Raw genomic sequence first — 16,913 nt, 5'->3', positions numbered from 1 at the left:
ATTTGCCAATTTTCTGGCATCAAATTGAATCCAAATTTTTCAGATTTGCATTATAGTTTTACAAATTAAAATGGAGCATCAGGAACATTTTCTAACTGCTAATCAGAAAGGTATTCAGTAATGACTTTTTCAATGTAACTTGATTTGTCTTTGTTCACCATAATTATACATAGATTTTTATTTCACTAATATGTCCCATGCTACGTTCTATGGTGTGTGGGAGATTTAATCTGTTCCCTGCAGCTACTCTTAGAGCATATGTAATGCACAGCAACATGGAAGAAATGGTTTCTAAAGCAAGCCTGACTGAGAACGTTGGGCTGTAAGTGTATGTTGCTAATTGCACAGTGGTATCCTTGATGCAGCCTTGCTTTACTTGAAGAGAAAAGTCAAGAAAACATAAATGGTTTAAAACATAATAAGGAAATGCATTTGCCTAAATGTGTTTAGTTGTTGTCTAAGCTCTCTGAAAGTAAATCCATTTAATTACATCAGTCACGCTTGGCTGTTCAGGCTTTGTCGAAGAAGTTGCACCTTGAAGTGGTCAAAATGTGAAATTAGTTTTTTGTGTTTATAGATTTTTTTCTTAAAGACTAGAAATCATTTCACAAGGTGAGATTGAAGTGTTTGCAAATGTATTTTTAGACACATGTTTTTGTCTCAGTGTATAATTTTATTCTTTTAAGCAACATCCAACTAAAGGTGAAAACAGAATCTAACAGTAAAAACTCAACTTGTCTGATACTCTTTCACCAATTAATACCTCATATAGGATTGGCTGGTCCTATCCCAATTGGCATGGATGGAGTTATTCTCAATTATCTGTATATGGATATTTTACTAAAGACCCGAAGCAACAAGTTTCCTTACCCAATTCTAATGCTTCTGCTTATGTAATGGGGACTTTAGCCCATAGAAGCAAAACTCCCAAAATAAGCGTAACCCATAATCAAATTTAGTTCTTGAAAAAGTGCCTCTTTGACTAGTGCTTGTTTTCAATCCATACATACTGTATAATAATTGGGGGACATGGCCTGGCATCTCTGCAAATCACCAAGAGCTCTGGCATAGTAGGTACTTTTTTTTGTACTATCCAGGGATCCAACAACACCTGTACGCTACCCTCACTTCCACTCCCTCCAGTGACATTCCTGGGTGCCCTAACCAGCAGCACACTCTGAACCACGGGCATACTATGCACTCCCCGAACTTGCAACTTCCAGGTCTGCATCTCTCCCTCCACTCCAAACAGCAAGGAGATGAGTAAGGGCAGACATTTCAAACAGAAGCTTTGCTCTGCACCACAGGCAAATAGGGACAACTATTTACTGGATCCTCACAAGCCCCGGCAGCACATCATAGCGCTTCTTAAAAAGACAGCATCTATTACTAATTTCCTTCTTAGCTTGCCCTATCAGACACAGTCTATACAGTTTCTATACAGTTTTAGAGGACTATCCACTGCTCTGCGGCACCAATATCCCAACATCAGGTTGGTTGACTCAGGGCTAATATGCACTTCGGAATATCTTCTATAAAGGACTCTTGGTAGCTGACACACACACTTACAACGATGCTGGAAGAAGGTAATAAAGAAACACCAAAACCAGTGTTAAGCAGACCTATAACAATTTGGGTGTGGCCAAATTCAGCTGTATCCACACTTGTGGATCCACCGCATTTGTTGAACTCTTTTAAACTTGAAAATAAAACTAGGGACAACCCACCTCACTCCCTCAGGTACACCCGCAATCAGGTATATGGGGAAAAAGACGATAGCACTACCTAGTGTAAGGTTATCCTTTTCAGAAGATGGTTATTTAGGAAACATAGTGGTATCAAACTAACCTTCAGGAGTTGTGCTGATCGTCAGGCACAACTCTGGTTTTCGCATATAATAGGTGTGTGGCTGCAGCCCCGTCCTACCCCTGGCATGACCTATGGCCCCTGGGGTATATTGCACTGAACCAGATATATAGTGGTGCGTCCTGTGGTGCACCGCTAATAGGAAAAAATGGACGCATATGAATGACGCTGGCACGTTCTTTTCATTCAAAGTAGGATCCGTTTATTTCCAGAAGACAAGTAAAAACAAGACAACGTGTTTTACACCTTCTTTAGGTGTTTCCTCAGGTCTAAAAATAATAATAAAATAATAGAATATATGGGAAGATATCATGAAAACAAGGAGGCTCCTCGTGTATGGGGGTATTAGATAAGTTGGTCCATGGGGGATATGGGGATAATCGTAGATTGTGGCTATATAGTCTAAGGAATTTACCTGGTGTCATTATAAGAACAATGATAGGTATATCCAACTACACTATTTAATCTGAAAATCCAGTAGACCTTCCTCTTGCATAATGTTTCATTGTGTGTATTGTCAGGGATATGGTTGATGGGCGTAATCTGGATGAGTTTTTCATTTTTTTGGTGTTTGATAAGGAAATGTTTTCATAGACCATGTGAGAGGTATCCGTTTTTTATATTGCGTCTGTGGTCATTGATGCGTCCGTGTAGTGTCTGTGTGGTCCGTCCAAGGTATTGTTGTCCACATGGGCAATCTAGAAGGTATATTAAGTAGCTTGTTTGGCAAGTCATAAAGGTATGTAAATATATTTTTATTATATTTATTATAATGGTCCATTTATAAATCACCCTACCTATGTAAATTATGTGTTAAAAAATGTAGTTGGATATACCTATAATTGTTCTTATAATGACACCAGGCAAACTCTATATACTATAAATCTATACGCACAAAGACCAGATTTCGATGATTAAATATTAAAATTCATGAATTTTTATTGAAAAATACACAGTATCACAAATACATTTAAAATTTGTTGGAGGAGGGGGGGAGGGGGGAGGGGGTTACAAGTGTGAGTAGGGTCGAACAGTCTGTGCTGGAGAGACAGTATATAACAAATATCCAGTACACGTGAACCGGTAAGTATAATGGGTTGCAATATACAAGTATGATACAGGTTAATTGGTAAACATTGTAGCTTAACATGGTAACATGGTAACCAAAAATTGCCATCACAGGGACACACCTGGGTTTTAAATGTTTTAAATGACCTGGTATACGTATTTAATGTATTGCACTTGCCCTTGGTTTGGTTAAAGTGCTTTTGGATGTGCATCAAGTCCCTATAAGGCCAGTATGTCCATACAACATATGAATGGAATCTCTACATTATTACCTGCTGGTAGGGGTACACGTGGATCTGGCACCCCCAGCTATCCAGCTATTCACACTTGTAACCCCCTCCCCCCCTCCTCCAACAAATTTTAAATGTATTTGTGATACTGTGTATTTTTCAATAAAAATTGATGAATTTTAATATTTAATAATCGAAATCTGGTCTTTGTGCGTATAGGTTTATATTATCTAATTGATACCGGATTTAAATGTAGTCCCACAAGAGGGGATCATAGTGCAAGACGCTGAATCCCCAACCGGAGGGGAAGCCATCCCTGACCCCTCCTGAACATTGTTCTTTGTGTTGAAACTCCATATACTATATAGCCACAATCTACGATTATCCCCATATCCCCCATGGACCAACTTATCTACTACCCCCATACATGGGGAACCTCCTTGTTTTCATGATATCTTCCCATATATTCTATTATTTTATTATTATTTTTAGACCTGAGGAAGCACCTAAAGAAGGTGTGAAACGCGTTGTCTTGTTTTTACTTGTCTTCTGGAAATAAACGGATCCTACTTTGAATGAAAAGAACGTGCCTAGCCATTCATATACGTCCATTTTTTCCGATTAGCTGTGCGCCACACGACACACAACTTTACATCTGGTTCAGCACACCCACAATCAGTGCCAGCACTGGTGATTTCAAATTGTCGCCGGCAGCAAAAGGAATGTCGCCATGGGTGCTGCAATTTTGGGGAGGATCACTGTGATGTCATTGGGGAGCCCTGATGCTCCATAAAATGGAGGTATGCACTGTTGCTGGCATATTAATGCTGGAGCATATCTGCCATATCAACTTAAATGCTGCTGGTGGCTTTGCCAGTGCGTTAAACCAGGCCCCAACCCGCTACTAAACTACTTATGATGTTTAGAGGACACAGGACCCAAATAGCTAGAGATCCACTAGTCCTCCTGTGGGCCATTTCAACCCTGATCCGGATTACCTTTTACTGCTCTGCAACAATGTTAGCTTGAATCTGAAAAGTATTCCTTCATGGCTCCAGATAACTGATGTAACCATTCTACTAACTCTGCCCAAATTACTAGACGACCAATCACGTTCAAGTAGTAAGAAACTGCTACACCTAATGGATTGATCTCCTTTGGACTGCTCACATTTCAGCTGTCGTCAGTTGTAATTTACAACCAATGTTATCCATTATTTTCCATACATTTATCATTTTGTAATTGCTACAACTAGCTTGTGATGCATAGGGTTATGATTTTACTGTAGATTATAGTTGCATGTTCATTTAAGAATGTGGTGGTATATTTTACTGGTCAGGGCACTAATCGGACTATATTACAAATATACTTCCTCACTAAGGATCTATTACAATCTGTATTTTTTACCTGTGTCATCTAATATTCTCCCATTCAACTGTGGTTACTTCTATTTTATCTTTAACTACTGACTCTTTATTAATGGAATCCATCCTCTTCTATAACCCTATTTGTTTGTTCACTAGCTACTACCTGCTGTGACAATAATTTTGTGGAATGTACAGACACTATTTATCCATCTTGTGATCCATAGTTAAATGAGGTTCCCAGTGCAGGATTCACTCTTTGCAATGTTCTCCACAATGATGGCACTTTCACATCATGATTAGAGATTGGTGAATCAATTCTAACGAATTCAGTTAGAATTTCAGAAAAACTTCGATTTGTCACGATTTCGAAGATTACAATGATTTGTGGGAACAAAGTTTTTTTCCCCTTTATTAGCTAAATGGGCATGAGCACAACATGTTACATGGGCCTGAGAAATCTGGGAAGAAAAAAGGAACGCCCTTGATCACATGTGCCTATAAAAACAGGCAGCCATTTCCAATCTCGTCATTTCACACTGTCACGTCTATCTGCTTGTGCTTAGTAGCTGCTGTAGTGATTTTTTTTTCTTAAAGTCCAGGGTGTCAGTTCTTGTGGTTCAGTATACCCCCCATTTCAAGTGCTTTTTTGTGGATAAAGTAGATATCAAGTAATCTGTGTCAAATCCACATAGTCGCTGGATTGATTTTTTTTCTCAAAGTCCAGGGTGTAAGTTCTAGTAGTTCAGTATACCCCCCATTTCAAGTGCTTTTTTGTTGATAAAGTAGATTTCAAGAAATCTGTGTCAAATCCACATAGTTGCTGGAGTGATTTTTGCTCCAATTCCACGGTGTCCGTTTGGGGGATCTGTATACCCCAAATGTCAGATCTTTTTTGTTGCTGAAGTTAATAGCAAGAAATCTGCATAAAATCCACATAGTTGATTAACCAAAATTTCAGACAGAGAGGTAGCAGGTGGAGCAGGCACAGGTCACAGCACAGTAAAGGGACGTCGTGGATGGGGTGACTGTGAGGCCAGAACTGACAGTGTCATCTAGCGGCAGTGTGTTGATAAACAACCAAAAGGTTCTTGATTGGTTTAATAGGTCATCCCAAATTACATCTGACAACCTCATCCAGGAGTCTATGAGTTCGTCGGATACAACCCTTAGTTGGCATGGCCCAGGAGGAGATCAGTGGCCCTCACCTGTCCTCAACCAGCCTCTGTCCTGTTCATTTCCCTCAGCCAGAGATCTACTAGCTAGTCTGGGCTCAGCGCCACTATACAGTGAGGACGAACACTTTGAGGACAGTCAGCAGCTGCTTGGCAATGAAGGTGGGGCAGACATCTGCTGCTTCATGCAGTAGGTGGTAGTGATGGGAATTCTGGCTCTTCTTAGTGAGCTGGCTCATTAGGCTCCACTCACTTAGAAGAGCTCCTTATTAAATATATAATAGGGAGCCGCAGGCCAATCAAGCGCCCCGCACCACTCCACTTTTAACCCAATATTATCAGGATAAAGGGGGCATGGTGAGACGTTTAGGACTGGGTTTAGTGAGCGAATGACCCATCACTTAATGGCACAGCTCTCATGTTTATCCATCATTAGAAAAAAAGATTTGTCCCTTCAGTAGTGGACATCTTCTATTGATCTTAGCAATTCTACACTGAATATAACCAATAAAAAAACAGGCAAGGACATAATATTTTCAGTGAAACTGTAATGAATGATGCATGTGGCGTCTGTGATCTTCAGGAGAGGATTTTTACAAATTTGTCTCAATTCAAATTCAAAATTTTAACTTCAAATTAATTTCAATTGTTCAGACTTGGATCAGCCAGGATTTCAACACACCGCACCTCCACACTCATTAAAGGGGTATTCTCGCCTGGGCATTAACATTCAGTTTCACTAATCTTCCATATATAAACATTTCTTCAATTGGATGTTATTAAAAAAAATGTTCCTGTGTGAAGATAAATTCTCATAAATGTAGTCATTCTGTCCCTTAGAAACGAGATGGCTTCCTCGGATACGACCACGTTACACTCTGGCAGCGGTGGCCAGACATGAGCTATTGAGTCCTGTCTGACCTCCTGGATTCAGCGTTCATTACCACAGGACGGCTGTGGGACACGCAGTAACTCCCGGACATTTCATATACAAAAACCTTTTGTTTCTTTGTGCAATCCCTCCAGCAGAAGTGGCCGTATCCGAGGAAGCTATCTCGTTTCTAAGGGACAAAATGACTACATTTATGAGAAATTATCTTCACACAGGAACATTTTTTTTAATAACATCTAATTGAAGAAATGTTTATATATGGCAGATTTATCAAACTGAATGTGAATGCCCAGACGAGAAAATCCCTTTAAGCCACTTTCTGACCTCCTTCTGCTGCTGTTGCCGGCTCCTCCACACTCATTGTGCCACACTGTGGCCTACCATGTTGCTGCCACCTCCAGAATTTGTCATTGTGCCACTCTCTGGCCTCCTGCTGCTGCCGGCACCTCCACACTCTGTGATTTTGCCACTCTGTGGCCGGCCATGTTACTGCCACTTCTACACTCCACATTGTGCCACACTTTGGCCCACCATGTTGCTGCCTGCTCCAGAATTTGTCATTGTGCCGCTCTCTGACCTCCTGCTGTTGCTGCCACCTTCACACTCTGTCATTGTGCCACTCTGTGGTCTATCATGTTGCCGCCACCTCCACACTCTGTCATTGTGCCACACTTTGGCCCACCATGCTGTTGCCTGCCTGTTATAATCGAATGCCTCAGGGATTCCTGTGCCTGGTGCTATCTGTCTCTCAGTTCAGTCACATCAAGTAAATGGGACTGAGGTTCAATTCAGTGTTCCCAGTGACCAATAAAAGTGACCCAGCGCTACAGAAGAACCATAAAATAAAGAACTATAAAAGGAAACACAGTAGAATGACACTTGGGGATATGTTGAATACTTTACAGGGCCATCAATCAGCAATTTTCCATGTTACTTTATTTTGAAAGTCATCAGAGTGATCATTAAATTCTCACATGCACACATTTTTATTCAAATAAAATTTCTCCATGTTTTTTTATAAACAGTAGATGCATTTTGTAGTTTTTATGGAAATACTGAATGCTGTTTTTTTTAATACACTGTAATTATAGTATAGCAGCACATCAATACAAGTCATAATATACAGTATACAGTACAGTATACAGTAAATCCTCAAAATAAACCTTGTCATATAGTTTTTTATTGTTGGTTCTGATTTTGCAGATTTTAAAGATTTAAAATTGCATTCAAGACACAGTTTATGCTGCCAATAAATGAGCAACAAATACCCAATGGTTTCCTCAATGTACTGATGCTAAGTGCATGTGAAATTTGCTCAAATTGTGCATTTGAATTGGGAATGTTATCCCCAAAATGGGCACTTTGCTTGCTATAACGTCAATACACACAATTTGCAATCAAGTTAGCAATCAAGTCTGGTATCCTGCTACTTTGATAAAGCTAAGTAATAGCATGTTGTATATCTGGACTTTTCAAAGGCATATGACACCGTGCCACATAAAAGGTTGGTATATAAAATGAGACTGCTGGGAATAGGAGAAAATCTGTGTATTTGGGTAAGTAATTGGCTTAGTCATAGAAAACAGAGGTTCGTCATTAATGGCACATTCTCAGATTGGGTTGATGTTACCAGTGGAGTGCCACAGGGGTCAGTATTGGGGCCACTTCTTTTTAATATTTTTATTAATGACCTTGTAGTGGGTTTACACAGTCAAGTTTCAATATTTGCAGATGATACTAAGCTGTGTAAAGTAATAAATACTGAGGTTGATAGTTTAGCATTACAGAGGGATTTGTGGAAACTTGAGGAGTGGGCAGAGAAATGGTTGATGAGGTTTAATGTAGATAAATGAAAAGTTATGCACTTTGGCCATGGAAACAAAAAGTATAATTATGTTCTAAACGGTCAATTACTTAGTAAAACTGGAGCTGAAAAGGACTTGGGGATATTGGTGGATGGTAAACTTAATTGTAGTGACCAGAGCCAGGCGGCTGCTGCTAAAGCAAATAAAATTATGGGATGTATCAAGAGAGGAATAGATTCTCATGATAAAGACATAGGGGCAGATTTATCAAGTGTCTGAAAGTCAGAATATTTCTAGTTGCCCATGGCAACCAATCACAGCTCAGCTTTCATTTTACCAGTGCTCATGAATATTTTAAAGGGGAGTTGTGATTGGTTGCCATGGACAACTAGAAATATTCATAATTTCAGACAGCTTGATAAATCTTCCCCATAGTTTTGCCCTTATACAAATCCCTGGTCAGATCACACATGGAATATTGTGTACAGTTTTGGGCACCAGTGTATAAAAAGGATATAGTAGAGCTGGAACGGGTGCAGAGGAGAGCAACCAGGATTATTAGGGGAATGGAGGGATTAGAATACACTGACAGATTACAAAATTTGGGATTATTCAATTTAGAAAAAAGACGACTGAGGGGAGACCTCATTACAATGTACAAATACCTGAACGGACAGTACAAGGATCTCTCCAAAGATCTTTTTATACCTAGGCCTGTGACCAGGACAAGGGGGCATCCTCTACGCCTAGAGGAGAGGCGATTTTACCATCAACATAGACAAAGGTTCTTTACTGTACGAGCAGTGAGACTATGGAACTCTCTGCCGCAGGAGGTTGTTATGGTGGACTCTATGTACATGTTCAAGAGAGGCCTGGATGACTTTCTTAAAGGTTGGACTTGATGGACTTTTTCCAGCCTTATATTCTATGATACAGGTCATGAGTAGAGAAACACAGAATTAAGTAACAACAAGGAGATACTGTTCACACTACTGGTCAATTTTGCCTGTTACAAGCTGATCACATCAACAATGACATCAGATTTTCTTTTTGCCCACTATCATCTAATTCTTATGTAAAATAAGGAGAAACCAGTCACAAGTGCTACTTTATTTCATGTCACCTGCTCCTACACATACACAGCTGAACATTCTAGAAAAGCTTGATATCCTAAGATGTGACTACCAAATGTGGTACTATTAGATTTTAGCAGAGAGCACAAGTATCCTAGCACTATGCTTTAATTTTCCAACAACAGTTTATTATTTATTTATAGAACACCATTAATTCCACGGGGCTGTACAATCAGTAAGAGGTTTACATACTTTACATTAAGACAAGAAAAAATGCAAGTACAAAATACAAAACTAAAGTGATCAGGAGATAAGTGGAATAAGGTCCCTGCCCATGAGGAATCAGTATCTATATGGGGGAGGTTAGAAACATGAGATGAGGGAGCAAAGCAGTGCAGTTATTGTGTATTGTAGGAAATCTTAAACAGGTGGGTTGATCGTCTGGAGCAACTAGAACAGTTTTGCTCACAGACACTACTGATAAATATCCCGCATTATTTCTATTCCAAAGATTTAAAGAGAGTCTACCTGTAACCAAATCACTGTATAAGTAAGAATACCATTGTGTAAGCCACCTTATGAGCTTTCTGGATATACCTTTCTGGTTTTCAGTGATCTTTCACTGATCATGGACATGGCCACAGCTGCTTTTGAATCGGTTTCAAACTGAGAGCCACCTTGCATTGTTAATTATTGACTTCCCCTTCATAAATATAGTGAACAAAGAAGTATTCAGAGTCTATTTCCATGACTCTGATTTACATTATCACTTAGTTTTATCTTGGATTTTCCAGCTTCTTCACAGCCGTGACATTATTTTAGGGTAAACAGCAAATTCCTAGTCTGTAACTCTTGAGCTCCACTTCTCAGCTAGGGCTCAAGGTTTCTTAGCAAAATATTGTCCAAAGCATTGTGCGCTGGACCTTTCACTGCCTTCACCAACCTTGACTCTAAGTTTACCCCTTCCCCAAACATTTGGCAGCATGGTGTAAAGCAATGCCCTATGATTTAAGAAAATGTATTATTCCCATCCATTTTGATCCCCATCAGAAATCTATCAGCATAAAGGGACAATCAATGCAAGAAAAGAGAAGTGATAAAAGTGGGAATATTAGTGCTCTATGTGCTAATGACACCCCTAGCTGTGCACCAATTGCTTTATTAACATAAGGATAAAACTGAATAGACTGTAAGCTCTTGCGAGCAAGGCCTCACTCCTATTGTTCCATATGACAGTTTGTACTCTGTAATGTAGTATTATATTTGTATATGTCCCCTATGATTTGTAAACTGCTACGGCATATGATGCCGCTATAAAAAAATTATTACTATTATAATAATCCTTAATCAAGCCACACAGCAGAGCATGAGGTCAGCTCAGTTCTTTGTCTAATGAAAACACTCATGGATTATCATAAACCTTGGACATCAGTATCAATAAGTATTGTACTAAATATATATATATAAAAAAAGAAAAAGTATATTATTATTATCATAGTTTTGCTTTATCTTTTACCAGGCTTTAAATCTAAGGTCTCTGGTCAGCTCTAACCTAAGATGCATTTAGTCCTAGTACCTGAGGCAATGTGGACTTTAAGAACAGCCCCTTTTCTGTAAGAGCACTTTATATTTAAATTATTGAGTTTAGGTGCACTCTTTTTGCTTTCAATTCTTATGCGCTAAATATATTTTCAACTTCTTGCTTTTGGGCAAAACCTTGAAATTCTGCATAATTCATGTCGTTGATGTCATTAATATTTTGCTTTTGTTTTTCATGAACTAAAATTCTTTTGCTTTTTCCCCCCTTTTTTATTTGGAAAAATCTTTATTAATAATTTCATATACTTTAACAATCCATAAAAATAGCAATAAATACAACATTTATCAAAATATTATCAAATACTATCACATTACCATAAACAAGCACAATTTATAATCATCATAATTATATACTCACATAAATGTAAGAATTTATTCCTTCCAAAACCCGTCCAACACCATTCCAAATGAGGTGGTGAATGACTGGTCTATGCTAGGGAATTCCTGGAGAGAGATGGAGAAAAAAAAAGTGTGCTGGATTTATTATCAAATTCATCAAAATTGAAATTAAAATGCATCATTACATGTTTTATTAACCCCTATGTGCAATAGGATGTAATAGTACATCCCGCACAAGGACGTTCTAATAAGACTACTAAAAAGAGCAATACTTCTCAGAAAAAATAAGCCTTTAACCACATTTGCATTTTAAAAGACGGTGATGCTAAAATTAGTAACATTTTCTCCAAATTAATTTTTATTCAGTAAAGTTGAGAAAATAAAATAATCTATATAAATGAGGCATTTTTATAATCATGTTGAGCCATAGAATAAAAATAATATACTATTTTTGTGGTATGGTGAACGACCAAAAAACCCCTAAAATCTTACCAAAAATTGATGATTTTCATTTCCTCCACCATCAAAGAGTTAATAAAATCTTATCAATTAGCTATCGATGCCCCAAAATTTTGTACCAGAAAAGTGCATCTCATAAGGCAAAAATATAAGCCTCACATAAGAAAAGAAATAAATAATAGCCTGTACAATTTGACAATGCAAATCTGCTCTGGATGGCCCCTCCTTCCATTCTATGCCCAGCTGTGTGCCCATACAGCAATTTACTACTACATATTAGGGTATCAAACTTTGTGGAGCATTTTTGATTTAAACCATTGCAATTGTTTAATTTCTCACCCAAATTGAATGTATTGTCAAAAAATATTACAATTTGGAGAGAACCCAATTTTTAGAATTTTGTTTAAACCCCTATAAAACTTCTTAAAAAAATTCTTAAAAGTGCTTTTTCATACATTGAGGGGTGTAATTTCCATAATAGGGTAATTTACTAGTCTTTCTATTATTTAGACAACTCTTCAGTCAATTAAGAGCTAAGCAGGTATTTTCCAAAAAATGTGAAAAAAGTCCTCCAAATTCTAAGCCTCATAACATTCTAGTATAATACATGGAATCTTAAAAACCATGCCAACATAAAGCAGACATTTGGGAAGTGTAAGTTATGAATGAATTTGGTTGCTATGACTATCTGCTTCAAAAGTAGAGAATTTCGAACTTTGAAAATAAAGAATCGTTCAAAATTTTCGGAAAAATTAAATTTTTTAATAACTAAACACAAAAGATATCATCCAAATTTTTTACTAATTTGAAGTACAATATGTCATGAGAAAACAATCTCAAAATCCACCAGATAAATGTTTCAAAGAAATAACCACTCATAGTGACACAGGGCAGATTTCCGTCTCCAAGAGGCCAAAATAAGCCTGAAGGGGTTAAAGATCATACAGGCTAGAAAACTTATTTCAGATTCTAATGGACTTAACCTTCTAGACCAGGGGTAGGGAACCTATGGCTCGGGAGCCAGATATGGCTCTTTTGTTGGCTGCATCTGGCTCTCAGACAGATCTTTAATAAATAGTGATGGCTACTATGCGTCTGATCACTGGTCAAAGTCTTTTGTACGACCCAGGTGCCATGACTGCTATTGTTTAAGCCTGGGAGTATGCGCTGTGGCTACCTATCTACTGGGAGGCATTTGCGGTAGCTACCTATCTACTGGGAGTATGTGCTGTGGCTACCTATCTACTGGGAGGCATTTGCGGTAGCTACCTATCTACTGGGAGGCATGTGCAGTGGCTATCTATCTACTGGGAGCCATGTGCTGTGGCTACCTATATACTGGGGCATGTGCTGTGGCTACCTATTTACTTGAGGGCATGTGCTGGGGCTACCTATCTACTGGGAGGCATCTGGTGGGTGTCAGGATTTGGAGTAGTGAACCCCCTGGACCACCGTGGACAATGGTGTAAGCAGACACCTGGGACCGGAGTCTAAGTGGTACTTAGTCTTCACCAGAGCCCGCCACAAAGCAGGATGGTCTTGCTACAGCGTGGTACTACCAGGTCATTCCACAGGCGCAACTTGTCCACAGTGGCAGCCAAGGTCGAGGTACAGGATCACTAGGCAGCCTTGTGGTCAGGAACAGGTAGACGGTCAAGACAGGCAGCAATGATGCGAGGTCGGGGACAGAGCAAGAGGTCGTTGCTGGCAGCTAAGGAGTAGAATCAGGAACAGGTCCTGGTGGTCTGGTGGTCTTTATAGGAACCCGGGAAGTGGGCAGCACCAATCAGCGGTGCACTGGCCCTTTAAATCTGTGAGTGCCGGCGCAGGCGCGCTGGCCAGCCGGGAGAGGAGCCGGAAAGTGGAGAGGGGCACGGGTGTGCCTGTGATCCGAGATGTAGATTGCAGGAGCACCACTGACACTGGTACGGCTCTTATGGAATAACATTTTAAAATATGTGGTGTTCATGGCTCTATCAGCCAAAAAGGTTCCTGACCCCTGTTCTAGACTGATCATATACAAATACAAAGTAATGCATTCTATGAAAATTGCAACAGAGAAGAAAGCTTTTGTCTTTTTACAATTCACAAGTTAAATAGGCAGCCAGTAAACCTACAGATATTAAAAGAAAACTAGTGAACTGAGCCACCATTACCAAAATTGCTGTGATTTTTCATTTAAATTCTTTTTCAATGAAAGATATCAGTTTGCATAACTATAGCTTGATACAATGAAGCTGCAGGATTTTTCTCTCAGCAAATCAATAGACCGATGAAAGAATTCCAGATTAAAATGGATAGTACAGATGTGTTGTCATTCCCAAGCATGCTAGATGTTCTCTTTCTAGACCATCAGCAAAATGTCCATAGCTACCTTTCTAATGCAACTTTTTCCCAAATTGTAGTATTCTGATGATTTATTTTTGTGAAGAAGCATGAGAATCTTTTACTGTTAATATCTTTTAAGTATTAACTAATTTTAAATGGAATAGGCCCTAAATATAATAGGTTATTGATAGGTGGCCCCCTTGTCACTAGAAGTCCATATGTATTTATCTGTGTGTGCTATATATTTATATGTATAGTGTTATAGATGAGTAAATTGAATTGAATAAAGTGGAAATCAATTTAGCTCAAATCTTATTTTCTTGGCAACTTGTGGTAATGAAGTCTAAAGATCAGGAGGTCACGGAAGCTGTGACTGGCCACCTGAAAACCATTTCAGGCATGACCTGGTGTTTTATCCCAGTGACAGGAGAATCTATGCAAAGACTTGGAGGTTCTCAAACAGTAGAAACCCTCCTGGTGTTCTGACTTAGCCCGGTCTTCCCATTGTTTTTAGAACCAGAGCTGCAGTTTCCAGGGAGCATCCGACAAGCAGTGCCCTTGGTAATATAAAAGTCCTAATACATTTCATACTCCTATTCTGAATGTATGGGTACAGCACAGTACTACTCCTATCCTGTATATATTGTTACAGTACATTACTACTACTCCTATCATGTACAGTATATATAGGCACAGCACAGTACCACTACTCTTATCCTGTATATATGGGCTCCTCACAGTACTACTCCTATCCTGTCATCTATGGCCACTACCCTGTATATATGGACAAGGCACAGTACTACTACTCCTATCATGTATATATGGGCACACACAGTTCTACTACTCCTATCCTGTATATATGGGCACACCACAATACCACTACTATATCCTGTATATTAGGACACAGCAGAGTATTACTACTCCTATACTGTATATATGGGTACAGTACTTCTACTCCTATCATGTATATATATGGGCACAGCACAGTCCTACTACTACTATCCTGTATATATGGACACAGCACAGTACTACTACTCCTAAGCTGTATGTATGGGCACAGCACAGTACCACTACTCCCATCCTGTATATATTGGTACAGTACACGCCTACTACTCCTATCTTGTATGTATGGGCACAACACAATACTACTACTTCTGTACTGTATATATTGGTACAGTATATGACTACTACTCCTATAGCTGAAACATACCAATAACAGTGGTCTAGTGCTTGGTGTATCATGGTTGTGGAGGGGCATTGCCTTTATATACATTTCCATGATCTTGCAGAAGATTTAATGATAGGCCTTTTTAACTTTGCATTGTATGAAGAATAAACAAATAAATGCAAATTTGTAAATAAAAAAGTATGAGCAATGTGTCCGTGATATCTCGTGAGCCTGGTGAGGTTAACAACTTTACGTTGATGGTTCTTAATTTGGAGGCAGAAAAAAAATGTACACTGTAGTTTAGTCTGAATGATGTTTAATTGAGTTTGTGATAAACAACCCCCACTTCCGAGTTTAATCATGTGGCACATTTACACTAGGGAGTCCTCACAATTTATTCCTTAAGCTCTACCCACTTATAAAAAGTGATGCCTTCACGCTAAAACTGCTCCCAAGCACTAAGCATCCAGAGAACCTCACTGCCACCACCCACAAATTACTTATCCTAAGAAAGCCATGGGCACCTTATTCACATAGACAATGCACACTGGTAATTCACACAGAACGTGTAATCACTAAATATTTTGTGCTATAAGACCTGGTAATGTAAATCCTTTTGGAAACTTAGATTCACTAGAGCTACAAGCTGAGGTTTATTAAGGTTTATTACTGTGAGACAGTAGAAATACTCTGGCTGTGGGAACACAGCAAAGGCTATTTTCAGATTGCCTCCCAGTGGTACTAGAGTTCCCAAGACTGAGAAAGAGGTTCTCCTGAATCTTCATATAGGAATACTTTAAATTATTATCTTGTCGTCAAAATATTATACTGGAATCCAGTCCAAGGCATACTGAGAGTTTTATGACCTTGTGAATACACTGTCTGTGACATTGTGGTGGACACACCTTCTTCCTGATGCATGATATAAGATAAATAATAGACAACAAATAATTTTAGCATACCAGTTTAAAGGAAACCTACCACTTTAAAATGGCAGTTATAACCATCAAATACCTTGCAACAGCTCAGGGTGAGCTGATGCCGGAGCATATCTTCATTATTTGCAGAAACCACTGTGTTGCTTTTTAAACTGTTTTATTCTGTTTTATTCTTTATATTTCAACCACACTTTGCCGCACCGAGCTCTCGGACACACTCGCGCCTGTGCAACTTATCATGCAAAGCCAGCCAGGATAACATGGTGCGCCGAGCACATATCATGTTGCACCGAATCGTGGTTGAAATATAAAGAATAAAACAGTTTAAAATGCAATATGGCGGTTTCTGCAAATAATGAAGATATGCTCAGGCATCAGCTCACCCTGGGCTGTTGCAAGGTATTTGAGGGTTATAACTGCCATTTTAAAGTGGTAGGTTTCCTTTAAATTGATAGTTGAGAGGTAATTGTGCATGTATCCCATAACGGTCAGTACTGATTAAATCACCAAAATAATAAAATTATATACAGAAATTAATATACAATAAATCGTGAATAATATGAAGTCAATTTTGCCACATAATTTAAATCCCATTTGGAGATGAGGGCA

This window comes from Engystomops pustulosus, chromosome 2 (genome assembly GCF_040894005.1).
Source record: "Engystomops pustulosus chromosome 2, aEngPut4.maternal, whole genome shotgun sequence".
NCBI classification, from domain to species: domain Eukaryota; kingdom Metazoa; phylum Chordata; class Amphibia; order Anura; family Leptodactylidae; genus Engystomops; species Engystomops pustulosus.
This window is presented reverse-complemented; position numbering follows the sequence as displayed.